Source organism: Oncorhynchus tshawytscha, unplaced genomic scaffold (assembly GCF_018296145.1).
Source record: "Oncorhynchus tshawytscha isolate Ot180627B unplaced genomic scaffold, Otsh_v2.0 Un_contig_1596_pilon_pilon, whole genome shotgun sequence".
In the NCBI taxonomy this organism is placed as follows: Eukaryota; Metazoa; Chordata; class Actinopteri; order Salmoniformes; family Salmonidae; genus Oncorhynchus; species Oncorhynchus tshawytscha.
In genome coordinates, this window is record NW_024608854.1 from 47112 (window position 1) to 73909 (window position 26798).

At 40.4% G+C, this 26798-nt stretch overlaps 1 non-coding gene and 1 pseudogene across 1 annotated transcript; both read right to left on the reverse strand.

The window, feature by feature from the left end:
* On the reverse strand, window positions 1–26497 carry LOC112241208 (annotated as a pseudogene).
* LOC121843896 lies at window positions 14230–14404 on the reverse strand. Its single transcript, XR_006081779.1, has one exon. It is a non-coding gene; the product is annotated as a small nucleolar RNA SNORA23 (small nucleolar RNA).
* Window positions 26498–26798: the final 301 nt, after the last annotated feature.

The following is a 26798-nucleotide window of genomic DNA, read 5'->3' on the forward strand; positions in this document are numbered from 1 at the left end:
TCACTGCATGACGACGTGGGGCTCTATGTGGAAAAGCAGCTACCAGTCGCCGCGACGAACCTCCAGGAGGAGGGGCCCGTCGCCTAGCAACGCCCCCTGCAGCTCGTCGGTGGTCCTGAGTGGGCGGCCGTTCAGCTTGAGGATCACGTCACCGGCCTCTATCCCGCCCCTTTTGTAGAAAAAAACGAGAGGTTCTCATTGGTCGTTGGTTCCTAAAGAAGGCTTCTTCCATATTGGTACAGTGATGGCTCAACTTTGCCCTTTGATAGGCTAGCTGGCTAAACTACGTTTTTGATATAACGGATAAACCTATTGCATTGATCCATTCCTCCTTTCTCTCCAATCAGGGAGGGCCTTGAGGTGTGTCACTGTGTGTTTGTGCATCTTTGCATACGTGTGTGTGTGTGTGTGTGTGTGAGAACACATACCTGTGCGCGGGGGACTCAGGTATAACCTGATGGACCAACACTCCACTGGTGACATCATCAGGGAAGTCAGGATTCTGCCTCTTCATCTCCTCCACGAGACTACATTATAAATAAACATTAATTAGATTACTCCTCTACCAGACTACATTATAAATAAACATTAATTAGATTAAAGACCTCCTCTACCAGACTACAGTATAAATAAACATTAATTAGATTACTTCTCTACCAGACTACATTATAAATAAACATTAATTAGATTAAAGACCTCCTCTACCAGACTACAGTATAAATAAACATTAATTAGATTACTCCTCTACCAGACTACATTATATATAAACATTAATTAGATTACTCCTCTACCAGACTACATTATATATAAACATTAATTAGATTAAAGACCTCCTCTACCAGACTACAGTATAAATAAACATTAATTAGATTACTCCTCTACCAGACTACATTATAAATAAACATTAATTAGATTACTCCTCTGCCAGACTACAGTATAAATAAACATTAATTAGATTACTCTTCTACCAGACTACAGTATAAATAAACATTAGATTACTCCTCTACCAGACTACATTATAAATAAACATTAATTAGATTACTCCTCTACCAGACTACATTATATATAAACATTAATTAGATTAAAGACCTCCTCTACCAGACTACAGTATAAATAAACATTAATTAGATTACTCCTCTACCAGACTACAGTATAAATAAACATTAGATTACTCCTCTACCAGACTACAGTATAAATAAACATTAATTAGATTACTCCTCTACCAGACTACATTATATATAAACATTAATTAGATTACTCCTCTACCAGACTACAGTATAAATAAACATTAATTAGATTACTCCTCTACCAGACTACATTATAAATAAACATTAATTAGATTACTCCTCTACCAGACTACATTATAAATATAGAATACCAGACTACAGTATAAATAAACATTAGATTACTCCTCTACCAGACTACAGTATAAATAAACATTAATTAGATTACTCCTCTACCAGACTACATTATAAATAAACATTAATTAGATTAAAGACCTCCTCTACCAGACTACAGTATAAATAAACATTAATTAGATTACCTCCTCTACCAGACTACATTATAAATATACATTAATTAGAACTCCTCTACCAGACTACAGTATAAATATACATTAATTAGATTAAAGACCTCCTCTACCAGACTACATTATAAATAAACATTAATTAGATTAAAGACCTCCTCTACCAGACTACATTATAAATATAAATACCTCCTCTACATTATAAATTACATTAGATTAAAGACCTCCTCTACCAGACTACAGTATAAATAAACATTAATTAGATTACTCCTCTACCAGACTACAGTATAAATAAACATTAATTAGATTACTTCTCTACCAGACTACATTATAAATAAACATTAATTAGATTAAAGACCTCCTCTACCAGACTACATTATAAATATACATTAATTAGATTAACAACCTTCTCTACCAGACTACATTGTAAGTAAACATTAATTAGATTAAAGACCTCCTCTACCAGACTACATTATAAATATACATTAATTAGATTAAAGACCTCCTCTACCAGACTACATTATAAATAAACATTAATTAGATTACTCCTCTACCAGACTACAGTATAAATAAACATTAATTAGATTAAAGACCTCCTCTACCAGACTCCATTATAAATAAACATTAATTAGATTACTCCTCTACCAGACTACAGTATAAATAAACATTAATTAGATTACTCCTCTACCAGACTACATTATAAATATACATTAATTAGATTAAAATCCTCTACCAGACTACATTATAAATAAACATTAATTAGATTAAAGACTCCTCTACCAGACTACATTATAAATAAACATTAATTAGATTAAAGACCAGTATAAATCCTCTACCAGACTACATTATAAATAAACATTAATTAGATTAAAGACCTCCTCTACCAGACTACATTATAAATAAACATTAATTAGATTACCTCCTCTACCAGACTACATTATAAATAAACATTAATTAGATTAAAGACTCCTCTACCAGACTACAGTATAAATATACATTAATTAGATTACTCCTCTACCAGACTACAGTATAAATAAACATTAATTAGATTAAAGACCTCCTCTACCAGACTACATTATAAATATACATTAATTAGATTACTCCTCTACCAGACTACAGTATAAATATACATTAATTAGATTACTCCTCTACCAGACTACATTATAAATATACATTAATTAGATTACCTCCTCTACCAGACTACATTATAAATATACATTAATTAGATTAAAGACCTCCTCTACCAGACTACATTATAAATATACATTAATTAGATTACTCTACCAGACTACAGTATAAATATACATTAATTAGATTAAAGACCTCCTCTACCAGACTACAGTATAAATATACATTAATTAGATTAAAGACCTCCTCTACCAGACTACATTATAAATAAACATTAATTAGATTAACCAGACTACAGTATAAATATACCTCCTCTACCAGACTACATTATAAATAAACATTAATTAGATTACTCCTCTACCAGACTACAGTATAAATATACATTAATTAGATTACTCCTCTACCAGACTACATTATAAATATACATTAATTAGATTAAAGACCTCCTCTACCAGACTACATTATAAATATACATTAATTAGATTACTCCTCTACCAGACTACAGTATAAATATACATTAATTAGATTACCTCCTCTACCAGACTACAGTATAAATATACATTAATTAGATTACTCCTCTACCAGACTACATTATAAATAAACATTAATTAGATTATTACCAGACCACATTATAAATATACATTAATTAGATTAATCCTCTACCAGACTACATTATAAATATACATTAATTAGATTAAAGACCTCCCTACCATTATAAATAAACATTAATTAAACCTCCTCTACCAGACTACATTATAAATAAACATTAATTAGATTACTCCTCTACCAGACTACAGTATAAATACACATTAATTAGATTAATCCTCTACCAGACTACATTATAAATATACATTAATTAGATTAAAGACCTCCTCTACCAGACTACATTATAAATAAACATTAATTAGATTACTCCTCTACCAGACTACATTATAAATATACATTAATTAGATTAAAGACCTCTACCAGACCACATTATAAATAAACATTAATTAGATTACTCCTCTACCAGACTACAGTATAAATATACATTAATTAGATTAAAGACCTCCTCTACCAGACTACACACATTATTTTCCACCATAATTTGCAAATAAATTCATTAAAAATCCTACAATGTGATTTCCTGGATTTTTTTCTAATTTTGTCTGTCATAGTTGAAGTGTACCTATGATGAAAATTACAGGCCTCTCTCATCTTTTTAAGTGGGAGAACTTGCACAATTGGTGGCTGACTAAATACTTTTTGCCTCACTGTATATATGTATATACATATATGGGCCTGGAGAAATGGACACGTGTGTGTGTGTGTGTGTGTGTGTGTGTGTGTGTGGGTCTGTCTATCTGTCTTACCCATCATGTGTGTGTGTGTGTTTTACCCATCATGTGTGTGTGTGTGTCTGTGTTTTACCCATCATGTGTGTGTGTGTGTGTGTGTGTGTGTGTGTGTGTGTGTGTGTGTGTGTTTTACCCATCATGTGTGTGTGTGTGTGTGTGTGTTTTACCCATCATGTGTGTGTGTGTGTGTGTGTGTTTTACCCATCATGTGTGTGTGTGTGTGTGTGTGTGTGTGTGTGTCTGTCTGTCTGTCTGTCTGTTTTACCCATCATGTGTGTGTGTGTGTGTGTGTGTGTGTGTGTGTGTGTGTGTGTGTGTGTGTGTGTGTTTTACCCATCGTGTGTGTGTGTGTGTGTGTTTTACCCATCATGTGTGTGTGTGTGTGTATGTGTGTGTGTGTGTGTTTTACCCATCATGTGTGTGTGTGTGTGTGTGTGTTTTACCCATCATGTGTGTGTGTGTGTGTGTTTTACCCATCTGTGTGTGTGTGTGTTTTACCCATCGTGTGTGTGTGTGTGTGTGTGTGTGTGTGTGTGTGTGTGTTTTACCCATCATGTGTGTGTGTGTGTGTGTTTTACCCATCTGTGTGTGTGTGTGTTTTACCCATCATGTGTGTGTGTGTGTGTGTTTTACCCATCATGTGTGTGTGTGTGTGTGTTTTACCCATCATGTGTGTATGTGTGTGTGTGTTTTACCCATCATGTGTGTATGTGTGTGTGTGTGTTTTACCCATCATATGTGTATGTGTGTGTGTGTGTTTTACCCATCTGTGACAGTGAGCATCTTAATGCCAATCAGACGCTTCTTCTTCACTCCTGTCGTTACTGATGAAAGAAAAGCACATTATGAAATCACTATTCTATTTATTTACACATTCATGCACAGGTGTGTGTGTGTGTGTGTGTGTGTGTCACCTGCATCTGACTGGGGTTCTGGAATACGGTAATGACCACTCAGCATTCTGTGGTTACCTAGACAACAGAAGACACACACACATTAGACGCACACACACACACACACACACACACACACACACAAAACCACACACACACACACAGACAGACCTGCACTGTGTTTGTTGTGCTGTGACTCAGTGAGAAAGCGTCTGATCCGGTCTGAAGGAATGGCGAAGGAGATTCCTGCTGTCACCTTGAGGGTATTGATACCTATCACCTCCCGTCCTGTACACACAAACACAGACACACACACACACACACAGAGAGAGAGAGACACACACACACACACACACACACAGAGAGAGAGAGACACACACACACACAGGTAAACTACTACAGAAGGGTTGATAAAGAGCGTGAAGATACCACAGACTACTCATTATACAGATAACATTGGTTAGTTCAACCACCTCTAACGTCCTTCATGCTGGACACAGAGACATAAACATGGTGGACGCAGAGACATACACACGGTGGACACAGAGACATAAACATGGTGGACACAGAGACATAAACATGCTGGACACAGAGACATAAACATGGTGGACACAGAGACATAAACATGGTGGACACAGAGACATAAACATGGTGGACACAGAGACATAAACATGGTGGACACAGAGACATAAACATGGGGTCCACAGAGACATAAACATGGTGGACACAGAGACATAAACATGGGGTCCACAGAGACATAAACATGGTGGACACAGAGACATAAACATGGGGTACACAGAGACATAAACATGGGGTCCACAGACACATAAACATGCTGGACACAGAGACATTAACATGGTGGACACAGAGACATTAACATGGTGGACGCAGAGACAAACATGGTGTCCACAAGTTCATCTGACTCTGGGGAAGTAGATAAAGGACCTTATTGCCACATCCTGAAGTATCCCTTCAAACCTTCATTAGATTCAGCCCTTCATTGATCTATAGATTCAGCCCTTCATTGATCTATAGATTCAGCCCCTCTATAGATTCAGCCCTTCATTGATCTATAGATTCAGCCCCTCATTGACCTATAGATTCAGCCCTTCATTGACCTATAGATTCAGCCCTTCATTGATCTATAGATTCAGCCCTTCATTGACCTATAGATTCAGCCTCTCATTGACCTATAGATTCAGCCCTCATTGACCTATAGATTCAGCCCCTCCTTGACCTATAGATTCAGCCCTTCATTGACCTATAGATTCAGCCCTTCATTGATCTATAGATTCAGCCCCTCATTGATCTATAGATTCAGCCCCTCATTGACCTATAGATTCAGCCTCTCATTGACCTATAGATTCAGCCCCTCATTGATCTATAGATTCAGCCCTTCATTGACCTATAGATTCAGCCTCTCATTGACCTATAGATTCAGCCCCTCATTGATCTATAGATTCAGCCCCTCATTGACCTATAGATTCAGCCCTTCATTGACCTATAGATTCAGCCCTTCATTGACCTATAGATTCAGCCCCTCATTGATCTATAGATTCAGCCCCTCATTGATCTATAGATTCAGCCCCTCATTGAACTATAGATTCAGCCCTTCATTGAACTATAGATTCAGCCCCTGATTGATCTATAGATTCAGCCCTTCATTGAACTATAGATTCAGCCCCTGATTGATCTATAGATTCAGCCCTTCATTGAACTATAGATTCAGCCCCTCATTGATCTATAGATTCAGCCCTTCATTGACCTATAGATTCAGCCCCTCATTGATCTATAGATTCAGCCCTTCATTAGATTCAGCCCCTCATTGATCTATAGATTCAGCCCTTCATTGAACTATAGATTCAGCCCTCATTGATCTATAGATTCAGCCCTTCATTAGATTCAGCCCTTCATTGATCTATAGATTCAGCCCTTCATTGAACTATAGATTCAGCCCCTCATTGAACTATAGATTCAACCCTTCATTAGATTCAGCCCTTCATTGACCTATAGATTCAGCCCCTCATTGATCTATAGATTCAACCCTTCATTAGATTCAGCCCTTCATTGATCTATAGATTCAACCCTTCATTGATCTATAGATTCAGCCCCTCAAGGATCTATAGATTCAGCCCTTCATTGACCTATAGATTCAGCCCTTCATTGACCTATAGATTCAGCCATTCATTGATCTATAAATTCAGCCCCTCATTGACCTATAGATTCAGCCATTCATTGATCTATAAATTCAGCCCCTCATTGACCTATAGATTCAGCCATTCATTGATCTATAAATTCAGCCCCTCATTGACCTATAGATTCAGCCCCTCATTGACCTATAGATTCAGCCCTCATTGACCAATAGATTCAGCCCTTCATTGATCTATAGATTCAGCCCCTCATTGATCTATAGATTCAGCCCCTCATTGGATTCAGCCCTTCATTGAACTATAGATTCAGTCTGTCATTGACCTATAGATTCAGCCCCTCATTGACCTATAGATTCAGCCCCTCATTGATCTATAGATTCAGCCCCTCATTGGATTCAGCCCCTCATTGATCTATAGATTCAGCCCTTCATTAGATTCAGCCCCTCATTGACCTATAGATTCAGCCCCTCATTGACCAATAGATTCAGCCCTTCATTGATCTATAGATTCAGCCCCTCATTAATCTATAGATTCAGCCCCTCATTGGATTCAGCCCTTCATTGAACTATAGATTCAGTCTGTCATTGACCTATAGATTCAGCCCCTCATTGACCTATAGATTCAGCCCTTCATTGACCTATAGATTCAGCCCCTCATTGATCTATAGATTCAGCCCCTCATTGGATTCAGCCCCTCATTGATCTATAGATTCAGCCCTTCATTAGATTCAGCCCCTCATTGACCTATAGATTCAGCCCCTCATTGACCAATAGATTCAGCCCTTCATTGATCTATAGATTCAGCCCCTCATTGACCTATAGATTCAACCCTTCATTAGATTCAGCCCTTCATTGAACTATAGATTCAGCCTGTCATTGACCTATAGATTCAGCCCCTCATTGATCTATCGATTCAGCCCTTCATTGACCTATAGATTCAGCCCTTCATTGACCTATAGATTCAGCCCTTCATTGACCTATAGATTCAGCCCTTCATTGACCTATAGATTCAGCCCTTCATTGACCTATAGATTCAGCCCTTCATTGACCTATAGATTCAGCCCTTCATTGACCTATAGATTCAGCCCTTCATTGACCTATAGATTCAGCCCTTCATTGACCTATAGATTCAGCCCTTCATTGACCTATAGATTCAGCCCTTCATTGACCTATAGATTCAGCCCTTCATTGATCTATGGATTCAGCCCTTCATTGACCTATAGATTCAGCCCGTCATTGATCTATAGATTCAGCCCGTCATTGATCTATAGATTCAGCCCGTCATTGATCTATAGATTCAGGTGGTAATAACATGACACTCACCAAGTTAACCAGAGGTCCTCCTGAGTTACCATACTGCTCATCAAGAAGAGATGAAACACACAGAGAGAGAGAGAGAGAGAGAGAGAGAGAGAGAGAGAGAGAGAGAGAGAGAGAGAGAGAGAGAGAGAGAGAGAGAGAGAGAGAGAGAGGAGAGAGAGAGAGAGAGGAGAGAGAGAGAGAGAGGAGAGAGAGAGAGAGGGGAGAGAGGAGAGAGAGGAGAGAGAGAGAAAGGGGAGGGAGGGATGGAGAGAAAGGGGAGGGAGGGATGGAGAGAGAGAGAGAAAGGGAGGGAGGGATGGAGAGAGAGAGGAGGGGAGAGAGAGAGAGGGGAGGGAGAGAGAGAGAGGGGAGGGAGAGAGAGAGAGGGGAGGGGAGAGAGAGAGGGGAGGGAGAGAGAGAGGGGAGGGGGAGAGAGAGAGAGAGGGGAGGGAGAGAGAGAGAGGGGAGGGAGAGAGAGGGGAGGGAGAGAGAGGGGAGGGAGAGAGAGAGAGAGAGGCGAGGGAGGGAGAGAGAGAGAGGAGAGAGAGAGAGAGAGAGAGAAAGGGGAGGGAGGGATGGAGAGAAAGGGGAGGGAGGGATGGAGAGAGAGAGAGAAAGGGGAGGGAGGGATGGAGAGAGAGAGAAAGGGGAGGGAGGGATGGAGAGAGAGAGAAAGGGGAGGGAGGGATGGAGAGAGAGAGAAAGGGGAGGGAGGGATGGAGAGAGAGAGAAAGGGGAGGGAGGGAGGGATGGAGAGAGAGAGAGAGAAAGGGGAGGGAGGGATGGAGAGAGAGAGAAAGGGGAGGGAGGGAGGGAGAGAGAGAGAGGGGAGGAGAGAGAGAGAGAGAGAGAGGGGAGGGGAGGGAGGGAGAGAGAGGGAGGGAGAGAGAGAGAGGGGAGGGAGAGAGAGAGAGGGGAGGGAGAGAGAGAGAGGGAGGGAGAGAGAGGGGAGGGAGAGAGAGGGAGGGAGAGAGAGAGAGAGAGAGAGAGAGGCGAGGGAGGGAGAGAGAGAGAGGGGGGGGTGGAGGGATGAGAGAGAGAACATGGTTATGATTGGAATCTAATCATGGCTTTATAAAGAAATTATCATAATTGGGCACACTGGATATGTTCATAGATGTGTGTGTGTGTGTGTGTGTGTGTGTGTGTGTGTGTGTGTGTGTGTGTGTGTGTGTGTGTGTGTGTGTGTGTTCTTACATTGATGATAGCGTCAGTCTGAATGTAGTCTATGTCTGAGTCTCTGATGCCCAGCTCCTTCCCATCTCTCTGGGCCGTGCTCACTACACACATATACACACACACACACACACAAACACACAGCTCTCTATCAACAACACCACGTGTTCTTTTGACATTTCATATAACTTCTTGAATTGACTGAAGCCGTAGCAACTCACCAATCCCCGTGGTAACGGTGTTCTGGAGGGCGAAGGGGCTGCCGATGGCAACCACAAACTCCCCTGGTCTCAGATCAGATGACCGACCCAGAGACAGAACAGGAAGCTTCTTCTACACTCAGAGAGAGCGAGAGAGAGAGAGAATGAAAGGCATTGCTCATGAAAGTATTTCAGAGAGGTGCGAGAACACACATCATACCTCCATCTCTCACACACCCTCTCTCTCTCTAACCCTGTCTCACTCTCACCCTCTGTCTCTCTCTCTCTCACCCTCTCTCTCTCTCACGTTATCTCTCTCTCACCCTCACTCTCACCCTCACTCACCCTCACTCACCCTCTCACTCACCCCCTCACCCTCACTCACCCCTCACTCACCCTCTCACTCACCCTCTCACTCACCCTCTCACTCACCCTCTCACTCACCCTCTCACTCACCCTCTCACTCACCCTCTCACTCACCCTCTCACTCACCCTCTCACTCACCCTCTCACTCACCCTCTCTTCAACCCAGAGAGAGGTTATGTACACAAGAAGTATTGCTTGTTTTGGAGAAGATTCTGTCAGAGCTTTGATGACATCATCAGGTCTCTATCTCTGGGTTGATGGGTACTGTAGTTCCTAGAGATATCAGGTCTCTATCTCTGGGTTGATGGGTACTGTAGTTCCTAGAGATATCAGGTCTCGATCTCTGGGTTGATGGGTACTGTAGTTCCTAGAGACATCAGGTCTATATCTCTGGGTTGATGGGTACTGTAGTTCCTAGAGACATCAGGTCTCGATCTCTGGGTTGATGGGTACTGTAGTCCCTAGAGACATCAGGCCTCTATCTCTGGGTTAATGGGTACTGTAGTTCCTAGAGACATCAGGTCTCTATCTCTGGGTTGATGGGTACTAGAGACATCAGGTCTCTATCTCTGGGTTGATGGGTACTGTAGTTCCTAGAGATATCAGGTCTCCATCTCTGGGTTGATGGGTACTAGAGACATCAGGTCTCCATCTCTGGGTTGATGGGTACTGTAGTTCCTATAGACATCAGGCCTCTATCTCTGGGTTAATGGGTACTGTAGTTCCTAGAGACATCAGGTCTCTATCTCTGGGTTGATGGGTACTAGAGACATCAGGTCTCTATCTCTGGGTTGATGGGTACTGTAGTTCCTAGAGATATCAGGTCTCTATCTCTGGGTTGATGGGTACTGTAGTTCTTATACCTCATTATAGTAATACCAAGCAGAGAGACATAATACCCATGTTGGCCATCAAGCCACGTTGACATTGGCAGTTTGAAGTGACTCAAAGCCATTTTTTCGCTTATCCGGTTAGTATCTTTTTTGTTCCTGGATTCTGAAATCTGATCCCTGGCGATGTGACTCGTGTCTGAATGGTCAAATCTGATCCCTGGCGATGTGACTCGTGTCTGAACGGTCAAATCTGTTCCCTGGCGATGTGACTCGTGTCTGAACGGTCAAATCTGATCCCTGGCGATGTGACTCGTGTGTGAACGGTCAAATCTGATCCCTGGCGATGTGACTCGTGTGTGAACGGTCAAATCTGATCCCTGGCGATGTGACTCGTGTCTGAGCGGTCAAATCTGATCCCTGGCGATGTGACTCGTGTCTGAGCGGTCAAATCTGATCCCTGGCGATGTGACTCGTGTCTGAACGGTCAAATCTGATCCCTGGCGATGTGACTCGTGTCTGAGCGGTCAAATCTGATCCCTGGCAATGTGACTCGTGTCTGAGCGGTCAAATCTGATCCCTGGCGATGTGACTCGTGTCTGAGCGGTCAAATCTGATCCCTGGCGATGTGACTCGTGTCTGAGCGGTCAAATCTGATCCCTGGCGATGTGACTCGTGTCTGAACGGTCAAATCTGATCCCTGGCGATGTGACTCGTGTCTGAACGGTCAAATCTGATCCCTGGCGATGTGACTCGTGTCTGAGCGGTCAAATCTGATCCCTGGCGATGTGACTCGTGTCTGAGCGGTCAAATCTGATCCCTGGCGATGTGACTCGTGTCTGAGCGGTCAAATCTGATCCCTGGCGATGTGACTCGTGTCTGAGCGGTCAAATCTGATCCCTGGCGATGTGACTCGTGTCTGAGCGGTCAAATCTGATCCCTGGCGATGTGACTCGTGTCTGAGCGGTCAAATCTGATCCCTGGCGATGTGACTCGTGTCTGAACGGTCAAATCTGATCCCTGGCGATGTGACTCGTGTCTGAGCGGTCAAATCTGATCCCTGGCGATGTGACTCGTGTCTGAGCGGTCAAATCTGATCCCTGGCGATGTGACTCGTGTCTGAGCGGTCAAATCTGATCCCTGGCGATGTGACTCGTGTCTGAACGGTCAAATCTGATCCCTGGCGATGTGACTCGTGTGTGAACAGTCAAATCTGATCCCTGGCGATGTGACTCGTGTGTGAACGGTCAAATCTGATCCCTGGCGATGTGACTCGTGTCTGAACGGTCAAATCTGATCCCTGGCGATGTGACTCGTGTCTGAACGGATCTGAATGTGATTTATTTACCCTCAAGTGTTTTTTTTAGACTGTTATTTTGCACATCTTGTTGCTTTGCAGTTTGACAATAACATGTAGGTAGCTAACTAGTTGACTGCTGTAGCTAACTAGTTGACTGCTGTAGCTAACTAGTTGACTGCTGTAGCTAACTAGCTTGTTAACTGTTTACAAAACAACTTAGTGAATGTGCTAGAAAGTTAAACAGTTAGCTAGTTGACTGCTGTAGCTAACTAGTTGACTGCTGTAGCTAACTAGTTGACTGCTGTAGCTAACTAGTTGACTGCTGTAGCTAACTAGTTGACTGCTGTAGCTAACAAGTTGACTGCTGTAGCTAACTAGTTGACTGCTGTAGCTAACTAGTTGACTGCTGTAGCTAACTAGTTGACTGCTGTAGCTAACTAGTTGACTGCTGTAGCTAACTAGTTGACTGCTACTATGTCGTTACTATGACAACTAGCGTAGCCATGTCAGCAAATGACCGCTGTCTGAGCACATACAAATCCGATTTGGTCATTTTGTAACTTGCTGTTCGGATAGTCAGTATTCCAAAACGGATTTAAAAACCAAACTGTGGTGTGAAAGCTTTGAGTCATTGGGACACTGAGATGTATGTCAGTTGATTGTTGGTTTTGATGTTGGCGATATCAATACTTCCTGTCTACTTCCTCTTTGTCTCTCACCCTCTCTCTCTCTCTCTCTCTCTCACCCTCTCTCTCTCTCTCACCCTCAATCTCTCTCTCTCTCTCACCCTCAATCTCTCTCTCTCACCCTCAATCTCTCTCTCTCACCCTCAATCTCTCTCTCTCACCCTCAATCTCTCACCCTCAATCTCTCTCACCCTCTATCTGGCCACCTAACCTGTTAAATTAAGGGTAAAGCTACCCTACCTGAGGGTTGACTTTGATGGTGGCGATATCTGACTTCCTGTCGACGTCCCGGACCGTGGCCTCGTACGCTCCCCCGTCATGGAGCTGCACGCGGAGCTGCGGTCGGCCCGTTACCGTGGCAGCAGCGGTTACCACGTGAGCGTTGGTTACGATGAGTCCGGAGTGGCTGATGATGAACCCAGAACCACTAGACAGAGGGACATGACGACCAAATAGAGGATGTCTGAGAGAGGAGAGAGGAAAGGAAAGGAGAGAGGAGAGAGGAAAGGAAAGGAGAGAGGATAGAGGAGAGGAGAGAGGAGAGAGGAAAGGAGAGAGAGAGAGAGAGAGGAGAGAGGAAAGGAAGAGGAGGAAGAGGAGAGAGGAAAGGAATGGAGAGAGGAGAGAGGAGAGGAGAGAGGAGAGAGGAAGGAGAGAGGAGAGGAAAAGGAAAGGAAAGAGAGAGAGAGAGAGGAGAGGAGAGAGGAGAGAGGAAAGGAGAGAGGAAAGAGGAAAGGAATGGAGAGAGGAGAGAGGAGAGGAGAGAGGATAGAGGAAAGGAGGAAAGGAGAGAAAGGAGAGAGGAAAGGAGAGAGAGAGAGGAGAGAGGAAAGGGAGAGAGGATAGAGGAAAAGAGAGAGGAGGAAAGGAGAGAGGAAAGGAAAGGAGAGGAGAGAGGAGAGGAAAGGAGAGAGAGAGAGAGAGGAAAGGAAAGGAGAGAGGGAGGAGAGGAAAGGAGAGAGGAGAGAGGAAAGGAAAGGAGAGAGGATAGAGGAAAGGAGAGAGGAGAGAGGAGAGGAAAGGAGGAGAGAGGAAAGGAGAAGGAGAGAGGAGAGGAAAGGAGAGAGGAGAGAGGAAAGGAAAGGAGAGAGGATAGAGGAAAGGAGAGAGGAGAGGAGAGAGGAAAGGAGAGAGGAGAGAGGAGAGGAAAGGAGAGAGGAGAGAGGAAAGGAGAGAGGAGAGGAGAGAGGAAAGGAGAGAGGAGAGAGGAGAGGAGGAGGAGAGAGAGGAGAGAGGAAAGGAAAGAGAGAAGCTGAATTTACATTCAGGATGTGTTCATTTCACACACCTATATACTTAGAAAAAAAGGTGCTATCTAGAACCTAAATCGGATATTCAGCTGTTCCCATAGGAGGAGGATAACAGTGTGTGTGTGTGTGTGACAAACACAGACACACACAATGACTGTGTGTGTCTGTGTGTGTGTGTGTGTGTGTGTGTGTGTGTGTGTGTATGACAAACACACACACACACACACACACACACAGACAAAAGGTGCTATCTAGAACCTAAAACGGATATTCAGCTGTTCCCATAGGAGGAGGATAACAGTGTGTGTGTGTGTGTGTGTGTGTGTGTGTGCGTGTCAAACACACACACACACACAGGCAGTGACCTGAGGAAGAGCTCTATGTGAACCACAGCAGGAGCCATCTTTTCCACCACGTCAGCTATGAAGTTGAACTTGTATCTGGGGCTGTTGGGATGGCCAGGAGCAGGACCTATACTGGCAACAAGAACCCATCCTGTTAACACAGAAACACCACCTCTACACTCTACAACACTCAGTCACACTCACAACTAGCACAACCTTGTAGTAACAGGGCTTAGAATGGAATATAGTTAGATGTTAAAATGGAATGTTTGAGTATGGTGTGGAATGTTTGAGTATGGTGTGGAATGTTTGAGTATGGTGTGGAACGTTTGAGTATGGTGTGGAACGTTTGAGTATGGTGTGGAACGTTTGAGTATGGTGTGGAACGTTTGAGTATGGTGTGGAACGTTTGAGTATGGTGTGGAACGTTTGAGTATGGTGTGGAACGTTTGAGTATGGTGTGGAACGTTTGAGTATGGTGTGGAACGTTTGAGTATGGGTGGAACGTTTGAGTATGGTGTGGAACGTTTGAGTATGGTGTGGAACGTTTGAGTATGGTGTGGAACGTTTGAGTATGGTGTGGAACGTTTGAGTATGGTGTGGAACGTTTGAGTATGGTGTGGAACGTTTGAGTATGGTGTGGAACGTTTGAGTATGGTGTGGAACGTTTGAGTATGGTGTGGAACGTTTGAGTATGGTGTGGAACGTTTGAGTATGGTGTGGAACGTTTGAGTATGGTGTGGAACGTTTGAGTATGGTGTGGAACGTTTGAGTATGGTGTGGAACGTTTGAGTATGGTGTGGAACGTTTGAGTATGGTGTGGAACGTTTGAGTATGGTGTGGAACGTTTGAGTATGGTGTGGAACGTTTGAGTATGGTGTGGAACGTTTGAGTATGGTGTGGAACGTTTGAGTATGGTGTGGAATGTTTGAGTATGGTGTGGAACGTTTGAGTATGGTGTGGAATGTTTGAGTATGGTGTGGAATGTTTGAGTATGGTGTGGAATGTTTGAGTATGGTGTGGAATGTTTGAGTATGGTGTGGAATGTTTGAGTATGGTGTGGAATGTTTGAGTATGGTGTGGAACGTTTGAGTATGGTGTGGAATGTTTGAGTATGGTGTGGAATGTTTGAGTATGGTGTGGAATGTTTGAGTATGGTGTGGAATGTTTGAAATAGAATGTTTCAAAATGGAATGTTTGAGTATGGTGTGGAATGTTTGAGTATGGTGTGGAATGTTTGAAATAGAATGTTTCAAAATGGAATGTTTGAGTATGGTGTGGAATGTTTGAGTATGGTGTGGAATGTTTGAAATAGAATGTTTCAAAATGGAATGTTTGAGTATGGTGTGGAATGTTTGAGTATGGTGTGGAATGTTTGAGTATGGTGTGGAATGTTTGAGTATGGTGTGGAATGTTTGAGTATGGTGTGGAATGTTTGAGTATGGTGTGGAATGTTTGAGTATGGTGTGGAATGTTTGAGTATGGTGTGGAACGTTTGAGTATGGTGTGGAACGTTTGAGTATGGTGTGGAACGTTTGAGTATGGTGTGGAACGTTTGAGTATGGTGTGGAATGTTTGAGTATGGTGTGGAATGTTTGAGTATGGTGTGGAATGTTTGAAATAGAATGTTTCAAAATGGAATGTTTGAGTATGGTGTGGAATGTTTGAGTATGGTGTGGAATGTTTGAGTATGGTGTGGAATGTTTGAAATAGAATGTTTCAAAATGGAATGTTTGAGTATGGTGTGGAATGTTTGAGTATGGTGTGGAATGTTTGAAATAGAATGTTTCAAAATGGAATGTTTGAGTATGGTGTGGAATGTTTGAGTATGGTGTGGAATGTTTGAAATAGAATGTTTCAAAATGGAATGCTAAAGTTAGATTTAGAATGGTGGGATCGGAATGGAGGAGGAAGGGAAGGACTGAGGAGGGGGAGGAGGAAGAGGAGGAGGAGAGAAGAGGTGGGGAGGGAGGAGGAACAGTAGGAGAGAAGAGGAGGAGGAGGAGGAGAAAGAGGAACAGTAGGAGGAGAAAGAGGAACAGTAGGAGAGAAGAGGAGGAGGAGGAGAGAAGAGGAACAGTAGGAGAGAAGAGGAGGAGGAACAGTAGGAGAGAAGAGGAGGAGGAGGAGGAACAGTAGGAGAGAAGAGGAGGAGGAGGAGGAACAGTAGGAGAGAAGAGGAGGAGGAGGAGGAACAGTAGGAGAGAAGAGGAGGAGGAGGAGGAACAGTAGGAGAGAAGAGGAGGAGGAGGAACAGTAGGAGAGAAGAGGAGGAGGAGGAACAGTAGGAGAGAAGAGGAGGAGAAGGAGGAGGAGGAACAGTAGGAGAGAAGAGGAGGAGAAGGAGGAGGAGGAACAGTAGGAGAGAAGAGGAGGAGAAGGAGGAGGAGGAAGAGGATGAGAGAAGAGGAGAAAGAGGAGGAGGAGGAGGAGGAAGAGGAGGAGAGAAGAGGTGGGGGAGGAGGAGGAACAGTAGGAGAGAAGAGGAGGAGGAAAAGGAGGAACAGTATGAGAGCAGAGGAGGAGGAGGAGGAAGAGGAGGAGGAGAGAAGAAGGAGGAAGAGGAGGAGAGAAGAAAAGCTGAGGGCGAGTAGGAGGAACAGTAGGAGAGAAGAAGAGGAAGAAGAGAAGAGGAGGAGGAAGAGGAATAGGAACAGTAGGAGAGAAGAGGAGGAACAGTAGGAGAGAAGAGGAGGAAGAAGAGAAGAGGAGGAGGAAGAGGAATAGGAACAGTAGGAGAGAAGAGGAGGAACAGTAGGAGAGAAGAGGAGGAAGAAGAGAAGAGGAGGAACAGTAGGAGAGAAGAGGAGGAAGGAGAGAAGAGGAGGAAGAAGAGAACAGGAGGAGGAGGAACAGTAGGAGAGAAGAGGAGGAAGAAGAGAAGAGGAGGAACAGTAGGAGAGAAGAGGAGGAACAGTAGGAGAGAAGAGGAGGAAGAAGAGAAGAGGAGGAGGAGGAACAGTAGGAGAGAAGAGGAGGAACAGTAGGAGAGAAGAGGAGGAAGAAGAGAAGAGGAGGAACAGTAGGAGAGAAGAGGAGGAAGGAGAGAAGAGGAGGAAGAAGAGAACAGGAGGAGGAGGAGGAACAGTAGGAGAGAAGAGGAGGAAGAAGAGAAGAGGAGGAACAGTAGGAGAGAAGAGGAGGAAGAAGAGAAGAGGAGGAACAGTAGGAGAGAAGAGGAGGAAGGAGAGAACAGGTGGATGAGGAGGAAGAGGAACAGTAGGAGAGAAGAGGAGGAAGAAGAGAAGAGGAGGAGGAACAGTAGGAGAGAAGAGGAGGAAGAAGAGAAGAGGAGGATGAGGAGGAAGAGGAACAGTAGGAGAAAAGAGGAGGAAGGAGAGAAGAGGAGGAGGAACAGTAGGAGAGGAGAGGAGGAAGAAGAGAAGAGGAGGAACAATAGGAGAGGAGAGGAGGAAGAAGAGAAGAGGAGGAACAGTAGGAGAGGAGAGGAGGAGAGAAGAGGAGGAGTAGAGAGTGAATATTGTTGTTGTAGTAACTCTGCATACAAAGTAAAAGAGACGAGGAACAGTAGGAGAGAAGAGGAGGAAGAAGAGAAGAGGAGGATGAGGAGGAAGAGGAACAGTAGGAGAAAAGAGGAGGAGTAGAGAGTGAATATTGTTGTTGTAGTAACTCTGCATACAAAGTAAAAGAGACGAGGAAGAGGAGGAGAGAAGAGGAGGAGTAGAGAGTGAATATTGTTGTTATAGTAACTCTGCATACAAAGTAAAAGAGACGAGGAAGAGGAGGAGAGAAGAGGAGGAGTAGAGAGTGAATATTGTTGTTATAGTAACTCTGCATACAAAGTAAAAGAGACGAGGAAGAGGAGGAGAGAAGAGGAGGAGTAGAGAGTGAATATTGTTGTTATAGTAACTCTGCATACAAAGTAAAAGAGTGAAAGGTGAATCACTGCCCTGGCATTTCTCTACTAACAGAAACCACAGAAGAAGTGGCTCAGCAGAACCGTTAGAACCCATTATTCACAGCCCTCCTCATTAGAACCTTACTTCTACATTCCATGGTGGAATACGGAATATTACCACATGCTCAGATAAATCATCTCAAATTAGGTTTCTATAAAAGGCAATCTCATAAGCAAATAGCCTACAACTTCAGAAAACCAATGTTGAACATTCAAACTCAGCCCTGTTAATGACTGTAGGGCTGTGATAGGCTAATCAAGTATAGCCTAAGAAACAACAGTTCTGATTGGGCCAGAATCCATAGGAGAAATAAATGACATGGGAAGATTGGGTTTTTATAGGGCAAAAACAATAAGCCTAATTTATTGTTATAGTCCTTTAACTGTAGACTAGTTTATTGTTATAGTCTAACTGTAGACTAGTTTATTGTTATAGTCCTATAACTGTAGACTAGTTTATTGTTATAGTCTAACTGTAGACTAGTTTATTGTTACAGTCCTATAACTGTAGACTAGTTTATTGTTATAGTCCTATAACTGTAGACTAGTTTATTGTTATAGTCTAACTGTAGACTAGTTTATTGTTATAGTATAACTGTAGACTAGTTTATTGTTATAGTCCTATAACTGTAGACTAGATTATTGTTATAGTCTAACTGTAGACTAGTTTAGTGTTATAGTCCTATAACTGTAGACTAGTTTATTGTTATAGTCCTATAACCGTAGACTAGTTTAGTGTTATAGTCCTATAACTGTAGACTAGTTTATTGTTATAGTCCTATAACTGTAGACTAGTTTATTGTTATAGTCCTATAACTGTAGACTAGTTTATTGTTATAGTCCTTTAACTGTAGACTAGTTTATTGTTATAGTCCTATAACCGTAGACTAGACTAGTTTATTGTTATAGTCTAACTGTAGACTAGTTTATTGTTATAGTCCTATAACTGTAGACTAGTTTATTGTTATAGTCCTATAACTGTAGACTAGTTTATTGTTATAGTCTAACTGTAGACTAGTTTATTGTTATAGTCCTATAACTGTAGACTAGTTTATTGTTATAGTCTAACTGTAGACTAGTTTATTGTTATAGTCCTATAACTGTAGACTAGTTTATTGTTATAGTCCTATAACTGTAGACTAGTTTATTGTTATAGTCTAACTGTAGACTAGTTTATTGTTATAGTCCTATAACTGTAGACTAGTTTATTGTTATAGTCCTATAACTGTAGACTAGTTTATTGTTATAGTCCTATAACTGTAGACTAGTTTATTGTTATAGTCTAACTGTAGACTAGTTTATTGTTATAGTCCTATAACCGTAGACTAGTTTATTGTTATAGTCCTATAACTGTAGACTAGTTTATTGTTATAGTCCTATAACTGTAGACTAGTTTATTGTTATAGTCCTATAACTGTAGACTAGTTTATTGTTATAGTCCTATAACTGTAGACTAGTTTATTGTTATAGTCCTATAACTGTAGACTAGTTTATTGTTATAGTCCTATAACTGTAGACTAGTTTAGTGTTATAGTCCTATAACTGTAGACTAGTTTATTGTTATAGTCTAACTATAGACTAGTTTATTGTTATAGTCTAACTGTAGACTAGTTTATTGTTATAGTCTAACTGTAGACTAGTTTATTGTTATAGTCCTATAACTGTAGACTAGTTTATTGTTATAGTCCTATAACTATAGACTAGTTTATTGTTACAGTCTAACTGTAGACTAGTTTATTGTTACAGTCTAACTGTAGACTAGTTTATTGTTACAGTCCTATAACTGTAGACTAGTTTATTGTTATAGTCTAACTGTAGACTAGTTTATTGTTATAGTCCTATAACTGTAGACTAGTTTATTGTTATAGTCCTATAACTGTAGACTAGTTTATTGTTAGTCCTATAACTGTAGACTAGTTTATTGTTAGTCCTATAACTATAGACTAGTTTATTGTTACAGTCTAACTGTAGACTAGTTTATTGTTACAGTCTAACTGTAGACTAGTTTATTGTTATAGTATAACTGTAGACTAGTTTATTGTTATAGTCCTATAACTGTAGACTAGTTTATTGTTATAGTCTAACTGTAGACTAGTTTAGTGTTATAGTCCTATAACTGTAGACTAGTTTATTGTTATAGTCCTATAACTGTAGACTAGTTTATTGTTATAGTCCTATAACTGTAGACTAGTTTATTGTTATAGTCTAACTGTAGACTAGTTTATTGTTATAGTCCTATAACTGTAGACTAGTTTATTGTTATAGTCCTATAACTGTAGACTAGTTTATTGTTATAGTCTAACTGTAGACTAGTTTATTGTTATAGTCTAACTGTAGACTAGTTTATTGTTATAGTCCTATAACTGTAGACTAGTTTATTGTTATAGTCTAACTGTAGACTAGTTTATTGTTATAGTCCTATAACTATAGACTAGTTTATTGTTACAGTCTAACTGTAGACTAGTTTATTGTTATAGTCCTATAACTGTAGACTAGTTTATTGTTATAGTCTAACTGTAGACTAGTTTATTGTTATAGTCTAACTATAGACTAGTTTATTGTTATAGTCTAACTGTAGACTAGTTTATTGTTATAGTCTAACTGTAGACTAGTTTATTGTTATAGTCCTATAACTGTAGACTAGTTTATTGTTATAGTCTAACTGTAGACTAGTTTATTGTTATAGTCCTATAACTGTAGACTAGTTTATTGTTACAGTCTAACTGTAGACTAGTTTATTGTTATAGTCCTATAACTGTAGACTAGTTTATTGTTACAGTCTAACTGTAGACTAGTTTATTGTTATAGTCCTATAACTGTAGACTAGTTTATTGTTACAGTCTAACTGTAGACTAGTTTATTGTTATAGTCCTATAACTATAGACTAGTTTATTGTTACAGTCCTATTAGACTAGTTTATTGTTATAGTCCTATAACTGTAGACTAGTTTATTGTTATAGTCCTATAACTGTAGATTAGTTTATTGTTATAGTCCTATAACTATAGACTAGTTTATTGTTATAGTCTAACTGGAGACTAGTTTATTGTTATAGTCCTATAACTGTAGACTAGTTTATTGTTACAGTCTAACTGTAGACTAGTTTATTGTTATAGTCCTATAACTGTAGACTAGTTTATTGTTATAGTCTAACTGTAGACTAGTTTATTGTTATAGTCCTATAACTGTAGACTAGTTTATTGTTATAGTCCTATAACTGTAGACTAGTTTATTGTTATAGTCCTATAACTGTAGACTAGTTTATTGTTACAGTCTAACTGTAGACTAGTTTATTGTTATAGTCCTATAACTGTAGACTAGTTTATTGTTACAGTCTAACTGTAGACTAGTTTATTGTTATAGTCCTATAACTATAGACTAGTTTATTGTTACAGTCCTATTAGACTAGTTTATTGTTATAGTCCTATAACTGTAGACTAGTTTATTGTTATAGTCCTATAACTTATTGTTACAGATTAGACTAGTTTATTGTTATAGTCCTATAACTATAGACTAGTTTATTGTTACAGTCTAACTGTAGACTAGTTTGTTATAGTCCTATAACTATAGACTAGTTTATTGTTACAGTCTAACTGTAGACTAGTTTATTGTTACAGTCTAACTGTAGACTATAACAATAAACTAGTATAACTGTAGACTAGTTTATTGTTATAGTCCTATAACTATAGACTAGTTTATTGTTACAGTCTAACTGTAGACTAGTTTATTGTTATAGTCCTATAACTGTAGACTAGTTTATTGTTATAGTCTAACTGTAGACTAGTTTATTGTTACAGTCTAACTGTAGACTAGTTTATTGTTATAGTCCTATAACTGTAGACTAGTTTATTGTTATAGTCTAACTATAGACTAGTTTATTGTTACAGTCTAACTGTAGACTAGTTTATTGTTATAGTCTAACTGTAGACTAGTTTATTGTTATAGTCTAACTGTAGACTAGTTTATTGTTATAGTCTAACTGTAGACTAGTTTATTGTTATAGTCTAACTGTAGACTAGTTTATTGTTATAGTCTAACTGTAGACTAGTTTATTGTTATAGTCCTATAACTGTAGACTAGTTTATTGTTATAGTCCTATAACTGTAGACTAGTTTATTGTTATAGTCCTATAACTGTAGACTAGTTTAGTGTTATAGTCCTATAACTGTAGACTAGTTTATTGTTATAGTCTAACTATAGACTAGTTTATTGTTATAGTCTAACTGTAGACTAGTTTATTGTTATAGTCTAACTATAGACTAGTTTATTGTTACAGTCCTATTAGACTAGTTTATTGTTATAGTCTAACTATAGACTAGTTTATTGTTATAGTCTAACTGTAGACTAGTTTATTGTTATAGTCCTATAACTGTAGACTAGTTTATTGTTATAGTCCTATAACTGTAGACTAGTTTATTGTTATAGTCTAACTGTAGACTAGTTTATTGTTATAGTCCTATAACTGTAGACTAGTTTATTGTTATAGTCCTATAACTGTAGACTAGTTTATTGTTATAGTCCTATAACTGTAGACTAGTTTATTGTTATAGTCCTATAACTGTAGACTAGTTTATTGTTATAGTCCTATAACTGTAGACTAGTTTATTGTTATAGTCTAACTGGAGACTAGTTTATTGTTATAGTCTAACTGTAGACTAGTTTATTGTTATAGTCCTATAACTGTAGACTAGTTTATTGTTATAGTCTAACTGTAGACTAGTTTATTGTTATAGTCTAACTGTAGACTAGTTTATTGTTATAGTCCTATAACTGTAGACTAGTTTATTGTTATAGTCTAACTGGAGACTAGTTTATTGTTATAGTCCTATAACTGTAGACTAGTTTATTGTTATAGTCTAACTGTAGACTAGTTTATTGTTATAGTATAACTGTAGACTAGTTTATTGTTATAGTCCTATAACTGTAGACTAGTTTATTGTTATAGTCTAACTGTAGACTAGTTTATTGTTATAGTCTAACTGTAGACTAGTTTATTGTTATAGTCCTATAACTATAGACTAGTTTATTGTTATAGTCCTATAACTGTAGACTAGTTAATTGTTACAGTCTAACTATAGACTAGTTTATTGTTATAGTCCTATAACTGTAGACTAGTTTATTGTTATAGTCCTATAACTATAGACTAGTTTATTGTTATAGTCCTATAACTATAGACTAGTTTATTGTTATAGTCCTATAACTGTAGACTAGTTAATTGTTACAGTCTAACTATAGACTAGTTTATTGTTATAGTCCTATAACTGTAGACTAGTTTATTGTTATAGTCCTATAACTGTAGACTAGTTTATTGTTATAGTCTAACTGGAGACTAGTTTATTGTTATAGTCCTATAACTGTAGACTAGTTTATTGTTATAGTCCTTTAACCGTAGACTAGTTTATTGTTATAGTCCTATAACCGTAGACTAGTTTAGTGTTATAGTCCTATAACTGTAGACTAGTTAATTGTTACAGTCTAACTATAGACTAGTTTATTGTTATAGTCCTATAACTGTAGACTAGTTTATTGTTATAGTCTAACTGGAGACTAGTTTAGTGTTATAGTCCTATAACTGTAGACTAGTTTATTGCTATAGTCTAACTGTAGACTAGTTTAGTGTTATAGTCCTATAACTGTAGACTAGTTTATTGTTACAGTCTAACTGTAGACTAGTTTATTGTTATAGTCCTATAACTGTAGACTAGTTTATTGTTATAGTCCTATAACTGTAGACTAGTTTATTGTTATAGTCCTATAACTGTAGACTAGTTTATTGTTATAGTCCTATAACTGTAGACTAGTTTATTGTTATAGTCCTTTAACTGTAGACTAGTTTATTGTTACAGTCTAACTGTAGACTAGTTTATTGTTATAGTCCTATAACTGTAGACTAGTTTAGTGTTATAGTCCTATAACTGTAGACTAGTTTATTGTTATAGTCCTATAACTGTAGACTAGTTTATTGTTATAGTCCTATAACTGTAGACTAGTTTATTGTTATAGTCTAACTTTAGGCTAATTTATTGTTATAGTCCTATAACTGTAGACTAGTTTATTGTATTAGTTCTATAACTATAGGCTAATTTATTGTATTAGTTCTTTAACTTTAGGCCAATTTATTGTTATAACTTATTGGAAGAAGTTTTGACCCACTAAGACTCAAACACCAAGACACCAAACTGACCATTCGGGGGAGAAGGGCCTTGGCCAGGGAGGTGACCAAGAACCTGATGGTCACTCTGACAGAGCTTTAGAGTTCCTCTGTGGAGATGGGAGAACCTTCCAGAAGGACAACCATATCTGCAGCACTCCACCAATCAGGCCTTTATGGTAAAGTGACCAGACAGAAGCCACTCCTCAGTAAAAGGCACATGACAGCCCACTTGGAGTTTGTCAAAAGGCACCTAAAAGACTCTCAGATCATGAGAAACAAGATTTTCTGGTCTGATGAAACAAAGCGTCTTGTCTGGAGGACACCTGGCACCATCCCTACAGTGAACCATGGTGATGGCAGCATCATGATTTAGGGGTGTTTTTCAGCGAAAGGGACTGGGAGACTAATCAGGATCAAGGGAAAGATGAACAGAGCAAAGTACAGAGAGATCTTTGATGAAAACCGGCTCCAGAGCACCCAGGACCTCAGACTGGGGCAAAGGTTCCCCTTCCAACAGGACAACGACTCTAAGCACACAGACAAGTCAACACAGGAGTGGCTTCGGGACAAGTCTCAGAATGTCCTTGACATCAGCCAGAGCCTGATGGAACATCTCTGGAGAGATCTGAAAATAGCTGCACAGAGACGCTCCCCATCCAACCTGACAGAGCCTGATGGAACATCTCTGGAGAGATCTGAAAATAGCTGCACAGAGACGCTCCCCATCCAACCTGACAGAGCCTGATGGAACATCTCTGGAGAGACCTGAAAATAGCTGCACAGCGACGCTCCCCTTCCAACCTTGTTGAATCTTGTTATGTTCATACACATTTTTACACATGTTAAGTTTGCTGAAAATAAACTTGTTTTTTTTTGCCGAGTTTATTAGTTTGCAAAAATGTTTTTTTTAAAACAGTTTTTGCTTTGTCATTATATGGTATTGTGTGTAGAGTTTAATCAATTTTAGAATAAGGCTGTAATGTAACAAAATGTGTAAAAAGTCAAGGTGTCTGAGGACCTTAACAATGCACGGTATATGCTAGCTCTGGCCCAGAGCTTTACATATGGACAGGGCCTTCTTCAAATACAGCTTAGAGCTGCCATGGTACTCAAAAATAAAACGCAACTCAGGCCGCACGTAACGCCCTGGGTGAGAGCTAGACTATAGGCTAACGGATAGGACTTACCTGATGGACAGGGTCCCTTGTGTGCTTGGGTGATGGCCTCCCTTTCCTTCTGAAGAGCTTTCCGGCTGGCAGCCTTCATCCGACACACGTTCCCGTACGTCTTTCCGTCGCTACCACACACCTTATACCCCATCTTACACTGACACAGCCTCCGTTTGGAGCTCCGCTTCCCCGACGGGCCTTTGTTAGGAGCGTTAGGGGCGTTAGGGGACCTACACTCTAAGCCGTCCCCACACGGCCGGTCGTTTTTCCGGCCACAGAGTTCATCCTCGCCCCGGGAACACACCAGGCAACAGTTGCACCGGTCTGGGACATACCCGCTGGGGCAGTTCGGACTAGGACACGCGCTCACGACGCACTGGGAGGAACACTTTTTGGAGCTGGACTCGGGGCCGGCTACGGACCCGGTGAGCTTGTGCGTTAAAAATACCGTCGCAGCGAACAGGAACACCCGCATCCCGAGAATGCGGTAATAAAAAGAGAGGGAAACGAAAAGCCTGACAGAAAGAGATTCTCGGTAAATGCTGGAACGGAGTTGGGGAGGATTACAGGCACTCCTTTGGATAGTTAGACAGTTGTCTCTTCAACAAGCTTGTGATAGAGTCTCTTCGCGCTAAACCATTTTTTATCACTTGAATATTCTGTTCTTAAAGACTCCACAAATGTATTCTATGTATTATAATCTTTATACTTCAAAATAAAAAAGTAATACAATGTTATAGAAACAAATAGGACTACTGTCTGCGTTGCGTAATGAGGAGTGGAGAGCACATCGAAGACGGACAGAGCGACTGGTTCACATACCTGGACACTGTAACAGACGGATCATGATGAATCTCTCTCTCCCCCCTCCCCCACCCGAGAACTCGATGTGGACACTGGAGGCTGCCCCGCCATGGCAAACCTCCCTCCCGCACACAAACCTGTACGGGCACTGTGTGTCAGGCACACAAACGGACTGCCAGAGATTTGGACAAAGATTATAACTGAGCCGTGCGCCATCTAGTGGAGAATTAAGACAACTGTTACAGTTCTCTTTTCTTTCATTCTTCTT